At 38.4% G+C, this 25,954-nt stretch overlaps 1 long non-coding RNA gene across 1 annotated transcript in view; it reads left to right on the plus strand.

Annotated features, from left to right (window-relative positions):
* Positions 1-888: 888 nt before the first annotated feature.
* The window catches only part of LOC127791473 (uncharacterized), an 83,905-nt gene continuing 58,839 nt past the window's right edge, over positions 889-25,954 (plus strand). Inside the window, exons 1-2 of the long non-coding RNA XR_008020949.1 lie at positions 889-913; positions 1,232-1,325. This is a non-coding gene — a long non-coding RNA (uncharacterized LOC127791473). The remainder of the gene's footprint in view (positions 914-1,231; positions 1,326-25,954) is intronic.

Raw genomic sequence — 25,954 nt, forward strand, 5'->3', positions numbered from 1 at the left:
AAACCAATACAGAATAGGGTTATAGAATTACCGAATTGACTGTAGGATTGCATCGAGATATAGATTCCAAAGGAAAATGATACGATGTCATTGGGCATCCCAAAATAGTATTTATGACATTGAAAGAAATCAAATTGGGAACAGTTTTCCGTACAGCGTCAGGCTGCAAAATCGAATGATGATACGGGACTTCTGAAAAGTCAACAAAGACTGCAGGGGGCTCTTTTTTTATGTGAAGATCAACCCTGAAGTGGTTTTAAGATGAAACGATAACCCTGTAAAAAGACTGGGGCAAAAATGTACTTATCGAGTAACTTAGAGTTATTAATTTTAGAATTTCGATATTTGAATCCAACTTAGAGTTATTAATTTTAGAATTTCGGTATTTGAATCCAAGTGAAATTGATGTTTAAGGATGTAATTGCAATTGAGGAAATACTCAAGTGAAATGAGGGAGAAATTTGGGGTTTGATGTAATTTTTCCTTATTAATATAGTATATTAAGTAATATAATATATTATATTAAGATATAAATATATATATATGTGTGTGTGTGTGTGTGTGTGGTGTGTTCACGTGATGGCCCATGGTTTCTTGGCCAAGAGATTGTGGCTTAATTTGGTCACTAGATTGAAGCAAATCTATGGATTAAAAACCATGGTTTAGAAATTAAAATAATGAGTTAAAGTTTGGTAGATTGAAACAAAACCATGGATCAAAACCATGGTTTGGGAATTGGCCAATCTATGGATCAAAACCATGGATCAAAACCATGGTTTGGGGATTAAAATAATGGAATAAATCTTGGTGCCCAAGGCAAATTTTGCCTATAAATAGGCAAGCTTGCCATTTGGATTTCCATGGAGAGCTTGGAGCTTGGAGCTTAGATGAGAGCTACTTGGGCAATTCATAGGTAAGTTTATTTTTATTTATTTTTTTAAGCCATTTAGTTATTTAATTAATTTAGTTTAAATTAGTTTAGTAAATTATTTAGTTAAATTAGTAAATTAATTTGTTAGCCTAGTGAGTTTAGTATATAAATTACTAGGCCTTATTTCATGAATGTTGGTAGAAAAAGAGTGGAAAAATATTTAGGTTTGGTATTGTTGTGAATTTTCGAAGGATACAGTGGTTATGGAAAAATAGGAAAAAATAGAGGAAATTGAGGAAAATTATGGAAAATCTTAGAAAATTAGATATTGACTTTCCTTTGAATACATATAATGTCTAGGGCATCTTTAAGTCTCGAGGTTGAGCAAAAGTGCATTTGGCACGTAAATCGAGGACGGGCACGCATCTCGAGGAATCACGAAAAATAGTCCAAGGTGAGTGATTACACTATCCAAACCTGATTTTGTGAATGGTTCTACCTTCAAACTGTTGTTCTTGCATGAGGTTTTCTATAAACCTATACGTGTTATGATTTGCCTATATGAGCGTGCTACGTTGTCAAATTATGTGATTTTTGTGCATATCAAAATATCGGTTCATGTGTCGTTACATACTTGAAATATGTTTTTAAACTGTTGCATTCATGAAAATTCGTGTGGCCATACTGTTATACCTACATGTTGTTGACCGAGGGGAAAAGCCGGACATCCTCCGAGAGGCGCTATGCACGCGCCAGTGAGAAAGCTCTCGTGAGGAATACCGTGAGCCTAAGGGATGGCGTGTGTGGTATTTGCATGAGTTCTATGAAGTTGGGTCGGGGTGGCATGGTTAGGGACTTCCCAAGAGGCGCTGTCATGCGCCATTGAGAAAGCTCTTGTTGGAGGATGCTAACATGTTCACATGGCACTTCAGAATAGATCTCAAAGGTTTTGCATTCACTTTATAACTGACCATGCATATAAACTGTTTTGAAATCCTCACTAGAAGATTCATCTTCTAATTGGACTATGTCCCTGGAATATTCCACATTCCAGGTTCGACCAGCAGCGCAAAAGGAAAAGAAATAGCGGAAGGGTAGATTTATGTTGTCGCATGTGGCACACTTATCATGTCTTTTATTATGTATGATGTATTAAATGATGTAAACCCTAGCATGTTTTGATTATATTTAAGGCATTCAGTTAATGTATTGGGAGACATCATCATGTATTTCGTTTGGAGAACTTTTGGAACGATTTCATATATTAAGTGATGTAATATGTTTATGCACTATATTAGGTTCGATCAGTCTTCCGTAGTCGCTATTTTATTGCCTGTCTTAATTGTCTATTTATTGAATTTGTTAAGTTGAGAAGGCAAGACTTGGAATTTGGGATTTTATGGTTCTTAGAAATTGATTGGATAAAAAAAAAAAAATGTTCCCAAAATTCTAAGTAGAAGTAACGTTCCGAAAAGCGGGTCGTTACAGTTGGTATCAGAGCAGAAGTAGGAAGAATCTGATTCGAGAGAAAGGAATGCATAATAAACCTAATAAAGGTTATTCAAATTTGAGGGTAAGTGAGAAATAGTATATACGTGTAAGGAAGACACGTAGTCTGGGTACGATATTTAGAATGGGACATGTGGTTAGGTTATGCCATAGGCAACCGCATGGGACCCAAGTCAGGTCAGAATTTTTATTTGTTGCTTCTTAGAATTAATTTTTGCCATGCCTAATGGCGATTCGCCTTTTTCTTCTTGCAAGATGGTGAACACAAGAAGGACTGGGTGTGGACGAGGCAATAGTGAGGAAAGAAACACCAACCCCCATCCGAGAGGTGGTGTGGGAAGGCAAGGAGATGCCGATCTTGGCGATAGTCGGCTGGATAGGATCGAGAGGATCCTAGAAGGAATGGCCTGGTGAATCTTAGAATTGCAACCCGAGCAAAGAAGAGCAGATGCCGTGGAGAGATATCTTCTACAAAATCCGCCAGCATTTCGAGGAAGGCCGACGAATGATCCTACTATCAGTGAGTACTGGTTGGATCAGACTGAAAAGATCCTCCTGAGGTTGAGGACCCCGAATGAAAACTAGGTCGAGTGTGCGACCTATATGATGGAAGAGGAAGCAGCCCAATGGTGGAAGACCATGCAGCGGTCAATACCTAGTGTGACCGGATCTCAGGGGTCGGCACCCCAGATGTCATGGGATCGCTTTAAAGAATTGTTCAATGCGAAGTTCTTTCTCACTTGCTGGAAACTAGCAAGGGCTCGAGAGTTCATGAGTCTGCGCCAAGGGCCGAACATGTCAGTGGCCCAATATGAAGCTGAATTTCTGCGATTAATCAAGTATATGCCGCTGTACGGAATGGATGATGTGGAGAAAGGACGAAAATTCCTGCAAGGCTTGCAAATCGAGTTCCAACAGCTGATAGGTCTTGTTCACGTGGAGTCTTATGCAGACATAGTCTTCAAAGCTATGACAGCCAAAGAGAACATGACGCGAGTAGCGGAGCTGAAGGCCATGATAATTCAAAGTGGCGGACCGACAGAGAAAACAAACTCGGACTTGAAAACTCGGGATGGGAAGATTTTTAAGACGGGTAAGGCATGCCCTAGATGCAAGAAGAGGCACCCGAGAAAGAGGTGCAATGGCCAAAGCATCATTTGTTACAACTGTGGACAGCCCGGATGTAACGCCCAAGATTTTTAAACTAAAATATAATGTAATACTTGGGATTTTATTTTAGCTTCTAATACTTGAGGAAATATGTCCTTTCAAGGGATTATAGAAGCCTTGAGACAAAGGTTTAGTTTTTGAGCCAGTGACAAAATCGTAAATATTGAGGTTCGGGTAAAAGTGTAATTTACCTAAAAACCAGGGGTATTAGCGTAATTAGTCCTTTCTTCGGGGACTAAAATGCAATTAAAAATTGGCCTAGGGACCAAGTTGAAAAGGGTTTAAGTGCAATTACCTGGAAAGTTTGGGCCAAAGTGTAATTCTTGAAATATTTTTCCTAAGGGCATTTGGGAGATTCAAGAAAAGCCTTATAAATGATTTTAGAGATAAGGATGAAGCCTCATGATGATATTAGAGATAAGGATGAAGCCTCATGATGATATTAGAGATAAGATGAAGGCTCATGATGACTTTAGAGATAAGATAAGTATTCATGATGACTTTAGAGATAAAGATTAAGCCTCATGATGACTTTAAGGATAAGATTTGATATGATTTGGATAAGATTTGATAAGATCTTATTTGAATAAGATTTGATAAGAATGATTGCAGAATATCTTAGAAGATATGGAATGATTAGAGAATATTTTAGAAGATTTGAAATGATTGGAATATCTTGAAAGATTTAGAAAAGATTTGAAATGATTGTGACTTACTTGGTGACCAAGTTTCCAAGCCTATAAATAGGGCTCATGGCCAAGAGTTTCCTCATTCTAAGTTGGGATAAATTCATGCTAGACGGGAGTGCTTCGAGCTTTTTGTAAAGGTGAAGCCTTCAGCATTCAAATCTCATCAAACCAAGTTAAGGTAAGTACATTATGAACTATTTATGATGTTTAAGCATGACTATGAACTATGTTATGTGGTCCCTCATGTTATGTTATGTTCACGCAAGTTTCGGGACCGGAGCTCGGTAGCGCTACGCACGAGGGTTCTTACCCCTGCAAGTTAGTGGAACCTCTCGTGTCTCCATACGATATGTTATGTTATGTCATGACTTGTTTAAATACATATGATGGTTCTCTTGTACTTACTGAGATTTGCGTAATCTCACACCCCTTATGTTTCCCCCTCCCCCAGGTGAGCATGAATGAGGAGACCAGGACATGGACGTGGAGCGTGGTGGCTTGTTTAAAAAGGATTTTCAAGAATTTAAGTTTAGTTTCCTTTTGAAACAATGTTTTATAGGGTTGAACTCTGATCTTTTCCTATATGTATGCCATAAAGCATGTCTTGGAATTTTATTTGATTTAAAGGAAGTATGATTTTGGTTTTAAGCTCCGGACATTTTTATATGAATATTATTATCATTAAGCATGTAAGTAAGTTACAGGTGTCACACCAGACATGTCTCTAGAAATTGCCAGAAGAATATGGCCCGAGAAGATAAGGCCATAACAGCAGCACCTGGGGGCGTGGTTTGCTACAACTGCAACCAGCACGGACACATCTCCTGGAATTGCCCGAAGAAGAAAGAGTAGCAGCTGAAGATTGAAAGTGGAAAAGGGACTCGACAGGGACGAGTATACAATTTGACTAAGGAGGACGCAGAGGCCAATCCTGCAGTTATTCAAGGTACTGTTTTCATTCTGGGTACTTCTGTGCATGCATTGGTAGATCCAGGGTCTACTCATTCTTTCATATCACATACAATGGCTGAAAGTTTGAAGGTAGAAACCGAACCTTTAGGGTGTCTAATGGTGATTTCGACGCCTATGGGTAAAAGTATGAAGTCCTCTAAAATGGTAAAGGAATGCGAGATTAATTTGGGCGATAATCGATTTCAGGCTGACTTGATTTTATTAGAAGTGTATGATTTTGATGTGATCCTTGGGATGGACTTTCTATCCCAGTATGATGCTAAAATAGATTGTCGAAAGAAAGTAATGACCATTCAGAAACCCGAGGGAGGGTGGGTCAAATTTCAGGGGCAAGGTGACCTTGAGGTTGGGAAGATGATTTCGGCGATGAAAGCAATGAAGTGGTTGAACCGAGGAGCTCAGGGATTCATAGCTTATGCTCAGATAGAAGCAAAGGAGGTACGGAAGCTTCATGAGGTGCGAGTGGTACAGGAATTCGAGGACGTATTTCCAGAAGAATTACCAGGACTACCACCACCTCGGGAGATTGAGTTCTCAATCGAGCTTATACCAGGGACCCAACCAATATCAATCCCGCCATATCGGATGGCTCCGGCGGAGATGAAAGAGTTGAAGACCCAACTTGAGGAGCTAACTGATAAGGGATTCATTAGGCCTAGCACGTCGCCGTGGGGAGCGCCAGTGCTATTTGTAAAGAAAAAGGACGGGAGTCTAAGGATGTGCATTGACTACCGTCAGTTGAATAAGGCCATGATAAAGAACAAGTATCCTCTTCCAAGGATAGATGAGCTGTTTGACCAGCTGCAGGGAGCAAAGGTGTTCTCAAAAATCGATTTGAGATCTGGGTATTATCAGTTGAGGATTAAGCCTGCTGATATTCCAAAGACGGCGTTTCGGTCAAGGTATGGCCATTTTGAGTATTTTTTTAATGCCATTTGGATTAACAAACGCTCCAGCAACATTCATGGATCTTATGAATAGGGTGTTTAGTCCCTACTTAGATCTGTTCGTGATCGTGTTCATTGATGATATATTGATATATTCCTCGAATGAGGGCGAGCACGAGGAGCATTTGAGGATAGTGCTGGGAACCCTCAGGGAACATCAATTATATGCTAAGTTCTCGAAGTGCAAGTTCTGGCCATCTCAAGTTGCATTTCTTGGACACGTGATCTCGGCCGATGGGATCTCGGTGGATCCAGCAAAAATTGAGGCCGTTCAGAGATGGAAGCAGCCGACGAGCGTGACTGAAGTTCGAAGCTTTTTGGGATTGGCAGGCTACTATCGAAGATTCGTGGAAGGATTTTCGAAGATAGCTGCACCTATGACGAAGCTTATTCGGAAGGAAGTCAAGTTTGAATAGACTGCCAAGTGCGAGGAAAGTTTTCAGGAACTCAAAAGCAGACTAACCTCGGCACCTGTTCTGGCAATGCCTAGTGGGCCCGGTGGATATGTTGTATACACCGATGCCTCGAAGGTTGGTTTAGGCTGTGTATTAATGCAGCATGGTCGGGTGATCTCTTATGGATCCCGCCAGTTAAAAAGGTACGAAGTGAACTACCCAACGCATGACTTGGAGCTGGCAGCAGTAGTATATGCTTTGAAGATATGGAGGCACTACCTATACGGAGAGACGTTTGATGTGTTCAGAGACCACAAAAGTCTGAGGTATGTGTTCTCGCAGAAAGAGCTGAACATGAGGCAGCGACGGTGGATGGAACTCCTGAAGGACTATGACTGCACCATCTTGTATCACTCGGGGCGTGCCAATGTGCTGGCCGATGCTTTGAGTAGGACTGTGCCTACTATGGCCGGGATGATAGCCCGTGAGTGGCAATTGTTGGAGGCTTTTAGCCTGATGACGGTCAGTGTAGTACCAAAGGGATCGTTTGTTCTAGTAGCTGGCCTAACGGTTCGGCTGGATCTGGAGAACGAGATACAGGAGGCTAGTGGAAGTGACAGACGTATTCATTTATGGGTAGACGAGCATGGCCAGCCCAAGAGTTCGGATTTTGAGATACGGAATGGCATTCTCAGGTTTCGGGGTAGAGTGTATGTGCCAAACCTTCGGGAGCTGAGGCAAAAGATTTTGGATGAAGCCCACAGAGCTAAGTATACTGTGCATCCAGGAGCCACAAAAATGTACCGAGACCTTCGGGAAGTCTACTGGTGGCCTGGGATGAAGGCCAGCGTGGCTAGGAGGGTGGCACAATGCGACGTATGCCAGAGAGTGAAGATCGAGCACCAGAAACCCGCAGGGTTGATGAGACCCTTGGATATTCCCGAATGGAAATGGGAGCATATCACGATGGATTTCATGACAGGGTTTCCAAAGAGTCGAAAAGGGTGTGATGCCATTTGGGTAGTGGTAGATAGGTTGACAAAATCGGCACATTTCCTGCCTACGAGGATGGACCAACCGGTGTGAAAATTTGCGGAGCAGTACGTAAAGGATATAGTACGGCTCCATGGTGCGCCAGTAAGCATAGTCTCGGATTGAGACCCGAGGTTCACCTCAAGGTTTTGGGAGAGTTTACAAGAGTGTATGGGGACTCAGCTGAAATTGAGTACAGCTTATCATCCGCAGACGGACGGGCAATCGGAAAGGACCATTCAAACACTTGAAGACATGTTGAGGTCTTTTGTCCTTGATTTTGGTGGGAATTGGGAGGAGCATTTGCCATTAGTGGAATTCGCATACAACAACAGTTACCACGGCAGCATCGGGATGGCTCCTTATGAGGCTCTATATGGAAGTGTCGGTCGCCCATCTGTTGGACCGAGGTAGGGGAACAACGGATGTTAGGACCAGAACTTGTTCAGCAGACTACAGATAAGATTCAGATAATCCAAGAAAGGATTCGAGCTGCTCAGAGCTGACAAAAATCGTATGCTGATCAAAAGAGAAGGGATCTAGGGTTCGAGGTAGGAGACCTGGTGTATCTCAAAGTGTCGCCCCAGCATTTGGTGACTCGTGGAAGTGGCAAGGGAAAGCTAAAACCGAGATATATAGGACCGTATCCAATTGTGGAGAGGATCGGACCTTTGGCCTATCGATTGGAACTTCCACCAAGTTTGACTGGGATTCATAACGTGTTCCACGTCTCCCAACTTCGAAGACATGTACCAGATCCAACTCTCGGAGTTCGGGTGGAAACGATCGAGCTAAGGAAGGATTTGACTTACCCTGAGTTGCCGGGAGCAATTTTGGATCGCCGAACTCAAGTGTTGAGGAATAAAGAGATTCAGTTAGTAAAGGTCCAATGGGGAAAGCACTCAGATGACGAGGCAACATGGGAACTTGAGGAGACAATTAGGAAAAAATATCCTCATCTGTTCGGGGAAATAGAAATAGTGTAGGAAATTTGTATTTTCCTTTCGAAATTTGTATTCCAGAGTGCAATATATATACTTAACTTTTGATGATTACAAGTATGTGTTAAATTTCGAGGACAAAATTTCTTTAAGGGGGTAGATTGTAATACCTGAAATTATTAGAAAATGGAAGATAGAGATAATTCGAAAATAATTGTGAAGTTTGAGAATTTTTGGGCTTAAAGAGAGCCCAAACCAATACAGAATAGGGTTATAGAATTACCGAATTGACTGTAGGGACTGCATCAAGATATAGATTCCAAAGGAAAATGATACGATGTCATTGGGCATCCCAAAATAGTATTTATGACATTGAAAGAAATCAAATTGGGAACAGTTTTCGGTATAGCTGCGGGTCAGGTTGCAAAACCGAATGATGATATGGGACTTCCGAAAAGTCAACAGAGACTGCAGGGGGCTCTGTTTTTATGTGAAGATCAACCCTGAAGTGGTTTTAAGATGAAACGATAACCCTGTAAAAAGATTGGGGCAAAAATGTACTTATCGAGTAACTTAGAGTTATTAATTTTAGAATTTCGGTATTTGAATCCAAGTGAAATTGATGTTTAAGGATGTAATTGCAATTGAGGAAATACTCAAGTGAAATGAGGGAGAAATTTGGGGTTTGATGTAATTTTTCCTTATTAATATAGTATATTAAGTAATATAATATATTATATTAAGATATAAATATATATATATATGTGTGTGTGTGTGTGTGTGTGTGTGGTGTGTTCACATGATGGCCCATGGTTTCTTGGCCAAGAGATTGTGGCTTAATTTGGCCACTAGATTGAAGCAAATCTATGGATTAAAAACCATGGTTTAGAAATTAAAATAATGAGTTAAAGTTTGGTAGATAGAAGCAAAACCATGGATCAAAACCATGGTTTGGGAATTGGCCAATCTATGGATCAAAACTATGGTTTGGGGATTAAAATAATGGAATAAATCTTGGTGCCCAAGGCAAATTTTGCCTATAAATAGGCAAGCTTGCCATTTGGATTTCCATGGAGAGCTTGGAGCTTGGATGAGAGCTACTTGGGCAATTCATAGGTAAGTTTATTTTTATTTATTTTTTTAAGCAATTTAGTTATTTAATTAATTTAGTTTAAATTAGTTTAGTAAATTATTTAGTTAAATTAGTAAATTAATTTGTTAGCCTAGTGAGTTTAGTATATAAATTACTAGGCCTTATTTCATGAACGTTGGTAGAAAAAGAGTGGAAAAATACTTAGGTTTGGTATTGTTGTGAATTTTCGAAGGATACGGTGGTTATGGAAAAATAGGAAAAATAGAGGAAATTGAGGAAAATTATGGAAAGGGATGGCGTGTGTGGTATTTGCATGAGTTCTATGAAGTTGGGTCGGGGTGGCATGGTTAGGGACTTCCCGAGAGGCGCTGTCATGCGCCATTGAGAAAGCTCTCGTTGGAGGATGCTAACATGTTCACATGGCACTTCAGAATAGATCTCAAAGGTTTTGCATTCACTTTATAACTGACCATGCATATAAACTGTTTTGAAATCCTCACTAGAAGATTCATCTTCTAATTGGACTATGTCCCTGGAATATTCCACATTCTAGGTTCGACCAGTAGCGCAAAAGGAAAAGAAATAGCGGAAGGGTAGATTTATATTGTTGCATGTGGCACACTTATCATGTCTTTTATTATGTATGATGTATTAAATGATGTAAACCCTAGCATGTTTTGATTATATTTAAGGCATTCAGTTAATGTATTGGGAGACATCATCATGTATTTCGTTTGGAGAACTTTTGGAACGATTTCATATATTAAGTGATGTAATATGTTTATGCACTATATTAGGTTCGATCAGTCTTCCGTAGTCGCTATTTTATTGCCTGTCTTAACTGTCTATTTATTGAATTTGTTAAGTTGAGAAGGCAAGACTTGGAATTTGGGATTTTATGGTTCTTAGAAATTGATTGGATAAAAAAAAAAAATATATTCCCAAAATTCTAAGTAGAAGTAACGCTCCGAAAAGCGGGTCGTTACAAGCGTGAACCAATCAATCTTTGATATCTTGGGTTTCAATAATACTCTTTAAAGATTTGAGTATAAAATATGAGTACGAAGGATATTCTTTTAGGGATTTGAATAAAGAAAGTAATACACACATGATATTATCGTAAAAGTAAACTTCCTAAAATCAAAGGAAAATGGTAGTTAATACAAATGGTCTTATATGACGCCACATCCGGATTTTCTCTTTACAAGCAAGCCAATTTAACTTGGAACTTAGTATTGCTTTTCTTTTGAATTTGAATAGGAACATAGATATACCATAAGACTAGCTTAAAATCTTATCATGCTTCAATACTTGGTATCTCCATATAAATAGTTGATTTCACAAGACATCCGAATAGAAATTGGTAGTAGATTTAAATGGTCATTTAGTAGCTTGATTACAATAACTTGATTTATTGGAACGTAACCAGAAATAAACAAATATTAGGTAGTCATTTCCTCTCTACCTTTGCTTGCTCCCGAGGTACCTGTAACACTTGTTGTACCTGGAACGTTGAATGTTTCAAGGGTATGAAACACCCAAGTTAGATAGTGATATCTAAGTGGATAACTCAGTATTGGTGATGCGTGCAAATGCATTATGCAATATGTCGTGAAGTAATCCAATGGTAGTGACGCCAAGGCATTGCAATCACCCCCACGGGCCATCATGTTATCAAAAGCCATAGTCGTTCCCTGACTTAGGATGGTGTGGTCCTAGACCACGTACATGATGCAACCCATCTCAATGCCACTAGCCATGAATGTAGTGATGTATGTCCAAGTGTATAAAAATGCAAACCAATGGTGTTAAATGATATGCAAACCACCTGAATGAAAGTAGAACATGTAAGAGATGCAAAATTTTAAAGAGGAGGAGTCACCCACCAAATTTACCTGACCCGGTATTGTTCACGCCCGTCGATTAGGCTGTTCTACATAAAACGTAAGATTTCGTAAAACCAAAGTTAAATATTTTTACATAGACTTATAGGGAATAAATAGAGGGACAACTGTAAAAAATTTTAGGTAAAAAAGGCCCCACACACACTCTCACGTATCCCTAGAAGGTGACCCACACGCCCCCACTCCCAGCCAGTAGCGGCGTGTGTATTACACGCGCCGTGTCTTCTCCAACGCAATTGCGCTGTAGTTCGATTTATCGGGCTTTTCTCCTTTGTTTTAGCTTCGATTTGACCCCCATTTTTTCCTACACCTCCTTTTTTCTTCCCTTTACAAGATTATCAAATTAAACAAAACTTACCTCACTATTTTTTAGCGATTCGGGCCCAGATTCCGCCGATGCACAGATTTCCCATCGAGGCTCATAACTCCTTCGAATCTTCACCGATCTACCTCGTTTATTTTGCAAAATCTCTCCTTATCTCTCAAGAACATATTCACCTCCCTCAAGTCTATCTTAGAGGCCTCTCAAACCCATAAAAATTTTGCCGATCTAAATCCCAAATGCCTTAACTTTCTCCCAAAAGCTTAATTTATAAAGCTTCCAACCAATCAAATTTTGACAACTAGGGGGACACTTAGCCATTCATAATTGGCCCATGGATGATATTTTACTAGCTTAATGATTGCTAAGTTTTGGTTTTCCTCGTTTTGGCCCATAGTTTTCATAAATTATACTTTTACCCTTTATAACTTTTGGAAATCTAATTTTGGCCCTCAAAATTCTATTCCTCCATTTCTAAGAATTCTTACAATGCTCCTTACACTTTTGGGTACCATTCTTGACTCCAAAATGACCTCCAATTATTTTTGAGAAATTACGCTTTTGCTCTTAATCTCCAAAAACATTCCATATTTTAGACGAAATCTACCTGTTTCTTCTTGAATCCTGAACCCATTGTATTCTTCTTTAAAAGAGATCATTCTTATAAAACTTTTTGGTGTTACATATGAGATATTTTTGGTTGATTAGCATATGAAGGTTTCTTGATGATGACATAGGTTATGTGACCTACCATGAGGATTGTGGAAGGCAAAATGGTTATGTGAGTTATTTATGATGTTTTTCGGTTGTTGCTGGTCTTTGAGTCTCGGTAATAGGATAGATTGGACGTGGGTTGAGGACATTTTTGCTAAGGATAGTAGAATCCAATGAGTAAGTAGAGTGAGGTAAGGTACGGGTAAGTATTTTAATTAAATCCCTAGCCAAGGTCATTAGTGATTTGTGGGATTTTGGAAACATCCTTCCTTATAAGTGACCGCTTGGGGTTTTGAGAAATATCTTATATTAGATATAGCCCATTTTGAATCTTGTGTTGCTTCACAAGGACTCGATAAGTTTGGCATTTCAGGGAATGGTAGGCGATAATCATTGAGGGACTACCTCACCTTGCAGGCCTTTGACCTTAAAGGATCTTAAACTTGAGGATTTTAGACAATAAGTGCTCGAGAGATTATTTTGTTGTCAAATTGTTTTGCAGAGATTGTGGAACCGAAAGATTATCTAAATAGAGTTTAGGAACCCGATAAAGGTCTGGTAGGCACATGGTTCATGAAAATCCCTATACTAAATTGGGAATACGGATATTTAAAACTTCTTGTGTTAGTGATCAGCTAGATCCACATGAGTCGAGAAAGTGGGAAACTTATGATTTTGAATTGTGGACTTATTAGTTGGCTATGAATCTTTCGGGATTATTTTACCACTAAGGTTTAAATGTTAACTTCATGATTTTAGGTGTGGCTATTTCAGATGGTGAATACCCAACAATCTTGGAGATTTGAACTAGCCACTCCAAATTTTCATAGGAGTAATACCCAAGAGAAAGGAACATAGCACACCCATGGTGGTATCAAGAGAGTAGGGGACAACAACAGAAACCTCTTTTTCTGCTTAGAATTAGATAGGAATCAGTAGAGTAGTCTTTACATTCTACATGTTTGCCTATACCTTTAAACACGTACTTTAATTCTCATTCATCATTTGTTCTTTTAGTTTACTACAAGTTCATTATTCGTTGTAGTTCTTCTCTTTCATTCAGCATTCAATACAACATCAGTTTATTTTACAGTATCTTCATTGTTCATTGTTCATTTTCTGTTCATTGCATACCAGCTGAGTTTAGTTTAAGTTATTTCTCCATGAAGATGTGTGCCTAATTCGAAACTTGTCATATGGCAAGGATAGTGTCCAAAGCCTCTGATTACCCAAAGTAGTCGAATTTCAAATGTTCAATAACAAAACTTAGAGAGCCTGAGAGTTGTTCTGCATTTAAAACTTTAGGCTTGGATTGGTTCGTGTGCCTAACCTAGAGTCTTCATGCCATGTATGAAGATTACTTAAACTAGAAACATTCTCATTGTAACACCCCATCTCCTAGAACTGCCCGAGAAGTGGTGTTACGGGGAAAAATAAAATAAACTGACTGATAAACTGAAATCTGATACCATAACTGAACATCTCAATCAACTGGAATAAAAGCTTTGAGTCAATACAGACTGGAAACCATAAACTTTGTCTAAGGGACAATCCCTCAACTGAAATGTAAAATAGATCTAAACTGAGAAAACACTATAAACTCAATAGACTCCCAGACATCTTTTATCTTGAGTGGCTCCACGTACACACACTACTGAACACTACTGCTAGGCCCCACATCTGATACTCCCCTGCTAGAACCTGGAGGGGTGAAGAGTACAAGGTGAGCTACAAAAGCTCAGCAAGTAACAAGCTGGAAAGAATATTGAAGCTGAATCGAAGAATATCGATACTGATAAATAGCTGACTGAACTTGTACTAGATAATCATTGTCTGATTGCATTCATAAAAATGTAATACACATAAACTGTAAACTAAATGCAGGTATGCAACTTTGGCTCATAGGCCCACATAATCTGATAATACATACCTGTCTGAATTGAAACATGCATACATAAAAACTGTAAGCACATACTGTGGGCAAAGCCCCTAACCCCCTGGTTGCCACCAGGCGAGCAACTCATAAACTGAGTTGAAACTGAAACTGATGGGATCCCCGCGGACAAGCCGCCTGGCACGCATAATGCAATGCAATGGTCACATAAATGCTGGCACACGATATGCAGTGCTCCATATAAAGTCATGCTCAATGCTCATACCAAAATGTATGCACATAATCTCACAAAATAATGCTGATCATGTTATAATAATGTTGAACATGATATGATCTTCATCTATATGTTAGAATACAAAGATTCAATTAACTATGATTTAGGGTATGGGTATGATTAACTTGTCATGTTCTGGCTTATGAATTCAATGTTGGAAGGTATTGAATACATTAATTGAATTAAACTTGAATTAGGACTCACTAGAAGCTAAATTAGATTTCTGGAAAAGTCATCCGGATATCAGGAAGGATATCCGGATATGATGAAAGACATCCGGATATGAAGAAAGCTCATCCAAATACACTGACATTCAAAGTAGAAGCTATTCAGATATGTTGGGAAGTATTCGGATATGAACTAGGACATTCGGATATGATTCTGGTCATCCGGATATCTCACTGATGCATTCGGATATAACTGGGGACTATTCGAATGAAAAATTCAACTTTTGAGGGAGGCATCTGGATATTAGGCGAGATATCCGGATATTATCTTGACCTTTCCGGATGTATAAACAAACCATCCGAATATCATACTCGAAGAACTTTAGATACATTCGGATACGATACAAGGTATCCGAATATTAGAACTTAGAGTAATAGAACTTGCAATCCAAAATGGATAAGGATTAATAGAACTTGCAATCCAAAATGGATCAAGATTAATGGAACTTGCAATCCAAAATGGATGAGGATTAATGGAACTTGCAATCCAAAATGGATGAGGATTAATAGAACTTGCAATCCGAAATGGATAAGGATTAATGGAACTTGCAATCCAAAATGGATAAGGATTAATGGAACTTGCAATCCAAAATGGATAAGGATTAATGGAACTTGCAATCCAAAATGGATGAGAATTAATTGAACTTGCAATCCAAAATAAATAAGAATTAATGGAACTTGCAATCCAAAATGGATGAGAATTAATTGAACTTGCAATCCAAAATAAATAAGAATTAATGGAACTTGCAATCCAAAATGGATAAGGATTAATGGAACTTGCAATCCAAAATGGATAAGGATTAATAGAACTTGCAATTTAAAATGGATGAGGATTAATAGAACTGGCAATCCAAAATGGATAAGGAGTAATAGAACTTACTCATAACTTCACTGTTATACGCATATATATATATACGCCTCTGCTTATTGATATAAATCTGAAAACTACAATAAAGAACTAGAATAATCTGAAATCAAAACTGATATGAACCTGTAATGGAAGGGATTACAGGAGAAATACTTGCCTGATAGAACTCTCTGATCGAACCCTAGAGCGAACCTGAAGACTCTAGTAAGCCTCTGCTATCTCTTGGATTTTATGTTCTTCACACGGCATGAAGAAAAGCTAAGCTAATGGGCTCTATATATAGACATAAAGTCCTAGGTCTCTTTCCTTTTATAACTTGGAATCCCTCTCCCAATTGAACTTAGAGACTCTCAAAATCTTCTCCTATTGGGACTAGGAGACTCTTAATCCAAATCTATCTCATACATGGATTCTCATTCTCCTTTAAATACATAATCTCACTTGATTAATAATAATAAAAAAATTATTATTAACACTCTCAATTAATAATAAAACTCCAAAATTACCTTCATGCCCTTGCATTTAATTTCCACAAAATAAATTCCATTTAAATGCTATTTAAATACTATTCTCTCAATTAAAAATCTAAATTGCCACATTGGAAAATTCCTTTAACTCCAACATTAAAATAAATAAATGCTATTCTTTTCCTTCAAAATCTCTAAATTGCCACATTAAATAATTAATTGGAAAAATCGCTTAATCAAATACTTCAACAATTAATTAAATCATTCTTGAATAAATATTAGGCCCTCTAACGGGTCGTTACAATTTCTCCCCTCCTTAAAAGAATTTGGTCCTCCAAATTCGTACCTAGTTACTCAAACAACGAGGGGTAAAGACTCCTCATCTCTTCTTCTTATTCTCACGTCGCCTCTTCTGACTAGTGTCACTGCCATTGCACTTTTCACGAGAGGAATTGATCGATTCCTCAAAATTTTTTCTTTTCGCTCTAGAATACTGGTAGGCATCTCTTCATAAGATACGTCTTGTCAAACCTCAAGATTCTGAAAATCAATCACATGCTGAGGATCTGACACATACTTCCTCAACATCGAAACGTGAAACACGTTATGGACATGGGACAACTGAGGTGGCAAAGCTAACTCATATGCCAAAGTCCCTTTAATAGTCATGCCTATCAAAATCTCAGATGGAGCAATGTAACAGGGACTAAGCTTCCCTGTTACACCAAATCTGCACACCCTTTAATAGGCATGACTCTTAACCAAACATGATTGCCTACCTCAAACTTGAGGTCTTGTCGTCACTTATCTGCATAGCTTTTCTGTTAGTCTTGTGCCGTTTTCATTATAGGTTTGATAACTCGAATCTTTTCTGATGTTTGCTCAATAATTTTAGGACATAATAAAGCCCTATCACTAATCTCTTTCCAACATATTGGTGATCGACATGGTCGCCCATATAAAGCCTCTTACGGACATTCCAATACTTGAATAGAAACTATTATTGTAGACAAATTCTACCAAAGGTAGATGTTCATCCCAACTACTTTGAAAATCTAGAACACAAGCTCTCAACATATCCTTGAGAGTCTTGATAGTCCTTTCTGACTAACCGTCTGTCTAATGATGAAATGTCGTACTAAACTTCAATTGAGATCCCAATGCCTCATGCAAAGCTCCCCAAAAATGAGAAGTAAAACGAGGATCTCGATTTGATACAATGCTGGATGGAACACCGTGTAACTTCATGATCTCCTCAATATAAATTATTGCAAACCTATTCAATGGGTAACTCTTCTTGATAGGCAGAAAATGGGTTGATTTACTCAAACGATCAACAATCACCCATATAGCATCATAGCCTCTAGTCATCCTGGGTAAAACCCATCACAAACTCCATAGCAATATTATCCCACTTCCACTCCGGAATAGGCAATGAAACTAATAAACTTGCTGGTTTATGATGTTTTGCTTTAACTTGCTAGAATACTGAACACTGTGACACATATTTAGCTACATCTTTCTTCATACCACTCCACCAATACTGCCGCCTAAGGTCGTGGTACATTTTTGCAACACCTGGATGAATAGTGTAGCAACTCTTGTGTGCTTCATTCAAAATCTCTTGCTTAAGATTCCCATCATCGGGTATACAAATACATCCTTGAAATAGGAGTATACCATCACTCCATAGAGTATATCCCAAAAGAGAAAATTTCTCAATATTTGCTAAAATCTGTGCCAACTTTTCATCTTCTAATTACTTGTTCTTGAGTAAATCAAATAACTCGGGTTGTACTCTCATGTAAGCACAACTCACAACTGATCTATCTTCTGGGGCTGAAATAGATATAGCACTTAATTGCTCTAATAACTTCCATTCTTGAACCATCATCCTAGCCATAGAAGCTCCTCGCCGACTCAAAGCATCGACTACTACGTTATCCTTTCCTGGGTGGTATAGAATCTCACCGTCGAAGTTCTTAAATAACTCGACCCAACGTCTTTGCCTCATGTTCAATTCTTTATGGGATAAGAGATAATGTAGACTCTTGTGATCTGTATAAATCTCAACCTTCTCACCATATAAATAGTGTCGCCATATCTTCAACGCAAATACTACCGCTGCCAACTCCAAATGATGGGTAGGGTAGTTCACCTCGTGTTTCTTCAATTATCTTAAGGCATAAGCATTAACTCAACCTTATTTCATCAATACGCAACTCAAACCTGAATGGTAAACATTACTGTAAATGGAATATTTATCTCCACTTCTTGGTATAGCTAAGACTAGTGTAGTAGTCAACTTCTGCTTCAATTCTTGGAAAGCACATTCACACGCACCATTCTATTCCAACTTCTCTCATTTCCTTGTTAGCTTAGTCATATGGGAAGATAAACGAGCAAACCCCTCAATAAATCGCCTATAATAATAACCTGTCAGTCCCAAGAAACTATGTATCTCTGCCATTATCGTCGGCCTTGGCCAATCTATGATTGCTTTAGTCTTGTCTAGATCTACTAAAATGCCGTCTCCAGACACCTTATGGCCTAGAAATCCAATCCAAGTGAGCCAGAACTCACACTTATTAAACTTGACATATAATTGCTTCTCTCTAAGCCTCGGTAGTTCCAAAGTAAGATGGTCTGTATGCTCCTCCACACTGGGTGAGTAGACTAGAACTCGATCCATCAAATCCATGAAAACAGCTGGAGCATTTGTCAACCCAAATGGCATCACCGCAAACTCGTAGTGTCCATAGCGAGTCCTGAAAGTAGTCTTCTGAATATCATTATCTCTGACTTGCACCTGATGGTATCCCGATCTCAAATCTATCTTCGAGAATACCTTAGCTCCTCTCAACTGATCCAACAAGTCATCCACTTGAGGTAAGGGATACTTATTCTTCACTGTCACCTGGTTCAATTGGCGATAGTCAATACATAATCTCAAAGATTCATCTTTCCTCCTCACAAACCATTCTGGTGCACCCTACGGGGATGAATTGGGATAAAACGCTTTTCTATTAATTCTTCTAACTGGGCTTTCAACTCCTTTAGTTTATCAGGTGCCATTCAATATGGATCCTTAGAAATAGGCTATATACTAGGTAATAACTCAATAGTAAACTCTGCTCCTCTCTGAGGAGGTAATCCTGGTAATTCATCAAGGAAAGCATATGAGAAATCTCGTACTACTGGCACCTCAAACAACTTCTTCTTGCTTCCCTCATCTGAGGAAACGAAAACTAGGTAAACTTTACTTCCATCACGCATCAACTTCTCAACTTTCATCACCGAGATCATAGGAATCGTAGACATAGGCTTGACTTCTTTATATATCTGAAATGGCTGTCGAGGTAGATCAAATTCAATAATCGTCCGTCGACGGTCAACTCTTGCATAATGCTATGACAATCAATCCATGATAAGGATCAAATCAAAATTTCTAACATCAAGAATTTCTAAGTTTCCAAATAACTTCTTATCATGTACCTCGATCTTGTAATTCTCAGACATTTCTCTTGATAGCATATGCTTGCTGAACTACTGTGGCATAATCCACACTCTGAGCTCCTCCAAAAGCGTGGCAAATATCAACACGTAATCCTCTCTAAAATTTAACAACCTTCTTAGCTTTAGTGGACACTAACTCTGAGGCCTATCTAGTTAAGGCTGTAAACTATGCCTCATCTTGGGCCACTGTCTTGGTACCTTACACCAACTCATCAAACTCAAAAACAAACTTTCTGGTCCTCGACCCATGCTGGATAATAAGAATCATTGAATATTTGTTGAAACTCAACCCATGTGGGTTCTTGATTACCAAACATTTGGCGGGCGGTCTCCCACCATCTCTCGACATCGCCTCTAAATAAAAAATATGCTAAGTCGCACTCGGCGATCGTCTGTACCATCAATAGCATCCAATTCTCAACCGCTGCTGCATCTGTGCCTCCATGGAATATTGATAGTCGGAAGGCCATGAAATTCTTTAATAGCTGGCTCCCTGTATCTGCCTCCACAACTGGAGTTGTTGGAGCGACTGGCTTATCGCCTCTACTACCTCCTACTTCTTAGGGAACTTGTGATTCCCTTACCTGATTAGTAACTAGGGTATCTATCACCCTCATCAATCCTGCTAACATACCACACATCTCGACCATTCCCTGTCGTAGATCGTGACTAGACTCTTCTGGTGATCCTGGTGTGGATACTGGAACCTCATCTGGAATAGAAGTAGCATGACTGCAAGTACGGGGTCATCCACCACTATTACTCATCTTTCTACATCACCACTTAGGGTTAGAATACTGTTAATTGGGATAACTTATCTAACTGATGGACACAAGTCCTAACTCTACCCAACATCCTATGTGTGTATGGGAGACTCCTCAAAACACCGCTCTGATACCAATACTGTAACACCCCCTCGCCTAGAACTGCCCGAGAAGAGGTGCTACGGGGAAAAATAAAATAAACTGACTGATAAACTGAAATCTGATACCATAACTGAACATCTCAATCAACTGGAATAAAAGCTTTGAGTCAATACAAACTGGAAACCATAAAATTTGTCTAAGGGACAATCCCTCAACTGAAATGTAAAATAGATCTAAACTGAGAAAACATTATAAACTCAATAGACTCCCAGACATCTTTTATCTTGAGTGGCTCCACGTACACACACTACTGAACACTACTGCTAGGCCCCACATCTGATACTCCCCTGCTAGAACCTAAAGGGGTGAAGAGTACAAGGTGAGCTACAAAAGCTCAGCAAGTAACAAGCTGGAAAGAATACTGAAGCTGAATCGAAGAATATCGATACTGATAAATAGCTGACTGAACTTGTACTGCATAATCATTGTCTGATTGCATTCATAAAAATGTAATACACATAAACTATAAACTAAATGCAGGTATGCAACTTTGGCTCATAGGCCCACATAATCTGATAATACATACCTGTCTGAACTGAAACCTGCATACATAAAAACTGTAAGCACATACTGTGGGCAAAGCCCCTAACCCCCTAGTTGCCACCAGGCGAGCAACTCATAAACAGAGTTGAAACTGAAACTGATGGGATCCCCGCGGATAAGCTGCCTGGCACGCATAATGCAATGCAATGGTCACATAAATGCTGGCACACGATATGCAGTGCTCCATATAAAGTCATGCTCAATGCTCATACCAAAATGTATGCACATAATCTCACAAAATAATGCTGATCATGTTATAATAATGCTGAACATGATATGATCTTCATCTATATGTTAGAGTACAAAGATTCAATGAACTATGATTTAGGGTATGGGTATGATTAACTTGTCATGTTCTGGCTTATGAATTCAATGTTGGAAGGTATTGAATACATTAATTGAATTAAACTTGAATTAGGACTCACTAGAAGCTAAATTAGATTTCTGGAAAAGTCATTCGGATATCAGGAAGGATATCCGGATATGATGAAAGACATCCGGATATGAAGAAAGCTCATCAAAATACACTGACATTCAAAGTAGAAGCTATTCAGATATGCTGGGAAGTATTCGGATATGAACTAGGACATTCAGATATGATTCTGGTCATTCGGATATCTCACTGATGCATTCAGATATAACTGGGGACTATTCGAATGAAAAATTCAACTTTTGAGGGAGGCATTTGGATATCAGGTGAGATATCCGGATATTATCTTGACCTTTCCGGATGTATAAACAAACCATCCGAATATCATACTCGAAGAACTTTAGATACATTCGGATACAATACAAGGTATCCGAATATTAGAACTTAGAGTAATAGAACTTGCAATCCAAAATGGATAAGGATTAATAGAACTTGCAATCCAAAATGGATCAGGATTAATGGAACTTGCAATCCAAAATGGATGAGGATTAATGGAACTTGCAATCCAAAATGGATGAGGATTAATAGAACTTGCAATCCAAAATGGATAAGGATTAATGGAACTTGCAATCCAAAAGGGATGAGAATTAATTGAACTTGCAATCCAAAATAAATAAGAATTAATGGAACTTGCAATCCAAAATGGATAAGGATTAATGGAACTTGCATCCCAAAATGGATAAGGATTAATAGAACTTGCAATCTAAAATGGATGAGGATTAATAGAACTGGCAATCCAAAATAGATAAGGAGTAATAGTGTAACGCCCAAGATTTTTAAACTAAAATATAATGTAATACTTGGGATTTTATTTTAGCGTCTAATACTTGAGGAAATATGTCATTTCAAGGGATTATAGAAGCCTTGAGACAAAGGTTCAGTTTTTGAGCCAGTGGCAAAATCGTAAATATTGAGGTTCGGGTAAAAGTGTAATTTACCTAAAAACCAGGGGTATTAGCATAATTAGTCCTTTCTTTGGGGACTAAAATGCAATTAAAAATTGGCCTAGGGACTAAGTTGAAAAGGGTTTAAGTGCAATTACCTGAAAAGTTTGGGCCAAAGTGTAATTCTTGAAATATTTTTCCTAAGGGCATTTGGGAGATTCAAGAAAAGCCTTATAAATGATTTTAGAGATAAGGATGAAGCCTCATGATGATATTAGAGATAAGAATGAAGCCTCATGATGATATTAGAGATAAGATGAAGGCTCATGATGACTTTAGAGATAAGATAAGTATTCATGATGACTTTAGAGATAAAGATTAAGCCTCAAGATGACTTTAAGGATAAGATTTGATATGATTTGGATAAGATTTGATAAGATCTTATTTGGATAAGATTTGATAAGAATGATTGCAGAATATCTTAGAAGATATGGAATGATTAGAGAATATTTTAGAAGATTTGAAATGATTGGAATATCTTGAAAGATTTGAAATGATTGTGACTTACTTGGTGACCAAGTTTCCAAGCCTATAAATAGGGCTCATGGCCAAGAGTTTCCTCATTTTAAGTTGGGATAAATTCATGCTAGACGGGAGTGCTTCAAGCTTTTTGTAAAGGTGAAGCCTTCAGCATTCAAATCTCATCAAACCAAGTTAAGGTAAGTACATTATGAACTATTTATGATGTTTAAGCATGACTATGAACTATGTTATGTGGTCTCTTATGTTATGTTATGTTCACGCAAGTTTCGGGACCGGAGCTCGGTAGCGCTACGCACGAGGGTTCTTTCCCCTGCAAGTTGGTGGAACCTCTCGTGTCTCCATACGATATGTTATGTTATGTCATGACTTGTTTAAATACATATGATGGTTCTCTTGTACTTACTGAGATTTGCTTAATCTCACCCCCCCTTATGTTTCCCCCTCCCCCAGGTGAGCATGAATGAGGAGACCATGAAATGGACGTGGAGCGTGGTGGCTTGTTTAAAAAGGATTTTCAAGAATTTAAGTTTAGTTTCCTTTTGAAACAATGTTTTATAGGGTTGAACTCTGATCTTTTCCTATATGTATGCCATAAAGCATGTCTTGGAATTTTATTTGATTTAAAGGAAGTATGATTTTGGTTTTAAGCTCCGGACATTTTTATATGAATATTATTATCATTAAGCATGTAAGTAAGTTATGGGTGTCACATAGTGGTATCAGAGCAAAGTTTACTTTCCTGTAGACTTGATCGGGGCTGTCGAACACCGATAGATTAGATAAATGATGATTCGGATTTGCAATAAGGGTGCAACCCAAAGTCGTCTCCCAACGAACCTCAAACGGATCTGTCAAAACAAGGCTAAACGGGGGGGGGGGGGGGAAAGTTTTGATGAAAAACAGAAAACTAAATAAGCAAAAACACAATAAATCGAGATGCAATCAGTTGCAAACCAACCTTCTATCCCAGTTTTCATCGCCTTCTCAATAAACAATTTGTTTAGTTTTAATCCTCAAATCAGAAATCAAAAAAATCCTTTAACAACCGCCAAAGATTGGAAAGAAAACCAATAAATAGATTTCAGAAAACTCTTAGTTCAATCTATCAGTTTTGATTCCCCTTATTGCACAGATTCGAGACTGATTGAAATACCATCCAAATAGGTTGTTCTTGTTTCTAGTTAAAGCCTCAACCGAGCACAAAAACCTTGGATTCTCAAACAAAGACAATGCATGCATTCATCCAACCGGTATCAACACATACACAGATTTAAGAGAGAACAAAAACAAGAGAACAACAAAGTTAAAACTAAAAAATGATTTCCATTAAAACCAAAGACTCAAACCGGGAATAAGGGTGGTATTGCAACCGATTACAGAATCCTTAGCCTTCCATCTTGACAAGAACAATGGAGAGAGGGAAATCTGGCTACTGTTCACGCCCTCCAAAGAATACTCCTTTTTTAATGGCCTCTTAAGGTGCTTAAGTAGAGCTTAAGGAGGAAACCCTAGGTTACTGCCACTTCACAGCCGATTTCGGATAGGTTAACGCGCGTTCTGGGCTTTGTCCTATTCATAAGAATTGTAGATCAGGAAGATTAGATGAATTTGGGATTTTGAATCACTTGATTTGGATATCGGACGCCCAAGATATGGCCTTTTAAAGAATCAGCATCTGTGCAGCTTTCCTAATTTGACCCAACTTCCTAGCCCCGACTTTGAAGCGCTGTTTGGAGGCCCAAACGAACTCGGATTTGGACAAACCATACCATTCCAGAAAGCCCAAGAAGTCCTCTATAGTATCTCTGAAGACATTATCTTCATTCGAGAATTTTATCTTGGCCAAAATACTGAAGGAAGTGCAGGAGGTCAAATCTGCTAAAATTGCAATTGCCCTTACTTCTCTATCTCCAATTTCCAAGATATCTCATTGCCATCAAGACGTCTCATGCTCCCATAGCCCTAAACCTGGAAAAATAAAGTAAAATAGTGTGAAGCCCAATTCCTATAAAATAAAATGAAATAAAATCAAGATGAATAAAATGACACAACTAATGTGCAAAAAAGACTAAATATGAGGGCTAAATAATATGAAAATATGTGCTCTATCAAGACTCAAATTGTTTTTAAAGAAACTTTTTGTGCTTTTAGTAAAATTTTTTAAGGAAATGCTTTTGAGGAAACATGAAAATCCACCACGTCCCGTTCAAGCTTCTGATCTCCGGGTAAGTTATAAGAATTGCTATGCTTTTTCTTTATGGATATTATGCTCATGCAAGTCATATCTCCCTTAACTATGCAGTTATTCTCTCAAGTTATATTTATGAGCGTATGTTGTTATATGTATGCACACGTATGAAGCTTATGTTTTGGAATAAGTATGTGAGAGATATGATTCTTATTTGTCATTAATTAGTATGCGTTTTTCGCTAGTGATATTGCTCCAAACTCAAGAGTTCATGATTATAGCGGAAATACTTGTTTAGGAAGGGCTTATTAGAATGAAAGCAATTAGGAATCAAGTCCATCAAGAAGAGCTTGCAAAATGAATCATAATTAAACATGGATCTATTGTTGAGTTTATTGATATGTGTGACCGCGCTAAGGGCTTTGTCACAAAGACCTAAACTGTCTAAGGAGAGCTTGGGACTTAAGTGGTCCACGTGACCCCCCTCCTTACCTGGAAGCTCCTTAGTTGTGTGTTATACATATTGGTATATGAAACGATGGACTAACAAATCATAGTTAATACGAAGTTCCACAATAGTACTCTTTATCCTTAAGGACCCTACATTCAGGAATTAATTATTCTTTTTCACATAA

Source organism: Diospyros lotus, chromosome 15 (assembly GCF_014633365.1).
Source record: "Diospyros lotus cultivar Yz01 chromosome 15, ASM1463336v1, whole genome shotgun sequence".
NCBI classification, from domain to species: Eukaryota; Viridiplantae; Streptophyta; class Magnoliopsida; order Ericales; family Ebenaceae; genus Diospyros; species Diospyros lotus.